A 4603-nucleotide genomic window follows, 5' to 3' on the forward strand; every position below is an offset into this window, starting at 1 on the left:
ACATCATACAAAGTTGGAATGTGAAGAAAATGAAAAAGTCTATCTTAGCGTGTCTAAATCTTCAGAAATATCTAAAGACATGCAAATATCCAAAGTTATCTGCAGGTATTGTGGACCATTCCTAATAGTTAAGAGAATTGGAGAACTTTCTTATAAATTAGCCTTACTAGAAGAATGTAAAGTACATTTAATTTTTCATGTAAATAAGATAAAAAGAAAGTTAAGAGATGATGACAATCTCATTGGAAATGAAATCCTAGTTGATCTCATTGAACCTGCATAAATATCACGGGAACCCAAAGAAAAAAGATAGACAAGAAAACAAAACAAAATTATAAGTTATCAAGCATGTTTGGTTAAGTGGAAAGATAGACCTAAAGAGAGTTCAACATTGAAAATAGTAAACAATCTCCAGAGGAGGTTTCCTGATTTTGTTTTCGAGGACAAACCATTTTTAAGGGGAAGGGAATGTTACACCAGCCATAATTGCGAAAGCCTTAGGCTTGGTTATGGTGAAGTGTGAAACCAAAGGGCTAGACATTGCTTGCAAAATGGGGGCCTGAAGGGTATAATGAAGGCCAACATAGGACCAAATCAGTCAAAATTATGGCTATCTGGCTAGGGGATGTTTAAGCCTAGAGAGGGGCAAAAAGGAGATATAGTGGAGAGGGATTATATAAGTCTACCTTTGCATCCTTTGTACTCACTTTTTCATCTTACATCTATCCCCTCTACTCTCCCTCCTTCCTTCTCATACTTCTCTCTCTCTCTCTCTCTCTCTCTCTCTCTCTCTCTCTCTCTCTCCCCCCTCCCTATCTCATCTCCCTCCTTTTTCTATCCCCCTCCTTTTTCCTTCTTGTACTATTTTATCAAAATTTTAAGAAAAAAAGAAAATGAGTAAATAGTGGATATCAGACGTGACACAGGGTACGTGACACAGGGTCCATTAGGACCCGAAGCTCCCTGCAAATGTCAGGGGTGGTGATTATTATTGATTTTGTGATGCCCATATTTTGGAAGCTGAAGTCCAAGAAATACATGAATAAGGCAATACAATAACTGATCCTCATTGTAGTTTATACAATATTGTCACATGAACTACAACCATATAAATAAAGGTGTCCTTTAATCTTGCATCCATCTTGGATTTCCTTGCTACCTCGCATCAATAACATGCATTAAACGAGAGGAATATTGTAAGAATTTAGATTAAAAACAAGAAATTTTGAATCGATAAGTAATAGAAAATATTTATATTATTATATATAATATATAATTGTACTAACCACACATAGTGTGGACAGGGAGGTGGCATACTTCCTTCCCCAAAGAGTTATAATCCAAGGGAACGGGAACTTCCTTGGGTGCTGAGATAACACCCAGAATATAAACGCCGAGAATATTAGGGTCGAGGTTAAGTCTTGCAAATGGATAGGAAACTTGCATATTACCTGAATGTCAATACTCATAATCGTAGTCGAACACCGAGAGACAATATCTTGACAACTTGCCAATGTGAGCCTCAGAGAATTTGTGTGTGTCCTTGAGCGCGATGATTTCTCAAATTGTACATAAGACTTTGGATAGCATAAAAATACAAGTATCATTAGAGGAAGTCTGAAGTAGAGCACGTAACATTCTCACTCTCATCTTAGCCAGCGTTGCATGCAAAGAAGGAGATAAAGCCATGGGTTAAGACTTAGCCAAGATTTCAAAAATCAAACCAAGTATGCAAGATGAATTGATTAGCAATTTAAGAACTGATCAATGCATGTGCCAAGAGGAGCTTCTCTCTATATCCCACAACAATGCATGGGTTGCATACTAGTTCGACCAACATCAACTTGGTGATTCGTTAGAAGAAAAGGATTATGTAACTTGTGAACTAATTATAGTCTTTAAATATACATATGAAACTTGGGATTCTTCCGGCAACTTGTAGCTATTACATCGCAAAGATTTCTTGTCAACAAATGTCTACCTATAAAGCAATAACAAGAACTCATGAAAGGGCTTCTATCACAATTCTTATGGTATCAGAGCCATGCCATTTTAGGTAGCTATTTTTTGTCACTTGGGCATTACTCGTGGGTAGTGTGGCTCAACACCCTCTTAGGTCAGCTTCTTGTAATGATTTTCAGCACCTCTGTACTATCTACAGTGACTTTACTCCACTTTAAAGGGTGAGTAGTCTAGCCATAGCGATTCCTTTGTGGCTGCGACCTGGTACTGGGCTAGGCAGCGGAAAAATTGTTAGCCAAAATTTGTATCCTGTGCATGACAGAGATCATCGCTCATCTATAGCTTTGACAGACACATGAACAGTCTTGCATCTCAGAAAGTGACGATGACCATCTCAGATTTATATCCCCAATGGCCTTTACTCTACTTTGATATCTAGTGTCTCATGGCATTGCTTCTTGCATCTATAATAGGGAAGACCACTTGTGCTTGGTAGGATAGGCTCAAAGCACTGCCCGTAAAGGAGAATTACTAGGTTTGGTGCATTATATATTAATCGCATCCAGGAAGGAAAAGCCATGAGAGCCAACCAAAAATTTGATTGTGTAAGCTAGTTGCAATGGTTAATGGAAACAAGTGAGCCATTTATAGACGAAAATTCCATTAGTTGGCTGGTTCAATTGTAAGACGCGATCCTCCTCCACAACCATGTAGGTGAGCTACATACAAGCTGCGATTTGCTAATGCACGATGGTCAATTGTGAGAAAGTGTTACAGATTGAACCATCAAGGAACAGACTCGTTCAGTGAAGAATTCGATTACAAGATCTCACAAAGACAAAGACAAAAGCCTACCCATTCGAATATGCACCAAAAGCCTATCCCCCAAATCTAATCCAAAGCAGTTGGTGGCTAGTGTAAATGCAAACGGGCACCTCCTCCATGCTATGATGGTTGTTTCTCCTTGCAGTGCCACCATTAGCCATCAATGCCCCGCCGCGATCAACCATATCCATCTTACAAACTTTGAAAAATGACATTAGGTTAGTCTTGATTAGATAAGGTTAGCTTAACTAGCTTAGGTTAGTAGATTTAGTTTAGGTTGTGTTAGCAAATGGATTAGCCTAGTAAGGAAAGTTTAGGTTTAACATAAATGGGGTTAACGTATAGCTTTGGTCAGGATGGTTTAATTAGGGTGACTCAAGTGTCCTAACTATACTAGTGGCCTTAGGTTAGGTGTCCAATTGTCCTAGCCAACTTAGTAACCCCCCTCCAGAAGGGAAAAAAACCCAACACCATCTAGAATTCCAAGCCCATTTTTCAGGTCTTTCCAACAGCCATTCGAGCCTCGTTTCGGTAACCTCTTCACCAACCTTCTTCAAAGCCTCTCCATTCCATTTTGAGCTTTGAGATAGGCAGGGATTGATAGTAATCCAGCACACATGCATGCATTTGGCATAGTGCAACAGCAACCAACAAAGCTCTATTAGACACCATATGACCTTATGCCTATGGAGGAAACATGGGGCAACATGCCTATAGTTTTGAGCAACTCATACTAGGCTTTGAGAAGCATGCAAAGACTTTAGGGCACTTGAAAGTTAAGAAGATTCATAGCCCGGAATCCTTTTTATTACCATCCACAATCTCTTATACCCCATTACATTGGATGTTGCAAGCAATTATTTCCCCCTTTTGGGCTTATTGAGAAGACGGTCATGCATTAGATTTCAAATACAAACTTTTGAGATCAATATAAAAGTTTAGCTTCTTAACGAAACTAACTTGAAAAAATCATCCATGGTGGCCTCCAAGCTGAAATACACCTTACCTCATTGCATGGTTGGAATATATATGATAGTTGTTGTACCTTACATGTTCACCTGTTAGAACTGACACAATAAAAATAGACACCCAACATCTAAGGAGAATGCACTTCTGCCAATGCTAGTAATGTAGCCAATGTTGTGCTAAGCCTCTCCACAACCAAGCCATGCTTCGAAGCCATTAAAGATTCCTCCATCTGTAAGACACAAATTTGGTTATTTTAAGGTGATTACAAATGCAAATATGAAAGGATTTTATGGGGATAGCTGCTCAAATGAAAATAACATCCCAAATGATGGAAACAATTATGGATAGCAAGGTTTGTTATAAAGAACAATACATTGCTCCAAATGATTCCCTGATGGTTCAACATACTAATAGAAGAAATACCTACATAGGATGATGGAACAAGCCGACACAATGGTGACAATAAAGTAGTTTAGATAGATGACGAGCCAAGCAATGATGAGCACATATATAATACAAATCAAGATGGAGATGTTGTCCAGTAAGGTAAGGACTTGGGATGCACTTTTACTTGATACTTTAGGCATGATTGCAAATTTTTGAGGTCTCCATTAAGGAAGAAAATATAGAAGACCACACATATGATAACAAAGGATGCCAAAGTAAACTTACACACAATGATGAGAAGCAGCTTGTGTAGCAAGCACAAGATATGCATGACAATTTCATCCCTGAAGCTACATCACAACACATGGGAGTATCGCCAATAACTTCAACTTTAATAATCCCCTTCACTACTGCTCAATAGGTGAGCAGTTTTGGCTTGTACACTTGGCAGCCATAATGA

Source organism: Dipteris shenzhenensis, chromosome 22 (genome assembly GCF_047967505.1).
Source record: "Dipteris shenzhenensis isolate YYH24624 ecotype China chromosome 22, Dip_SZ_1.0, whole genome shotgun sequence".
Classification (NCBI taxonomy): Eukaryota; Viridiplantae; Streptophyta; class Polypodiopsida; order Gleicheniales; family Dipteridaceae; genus Dipteris; species Dipteris shenzhenensis.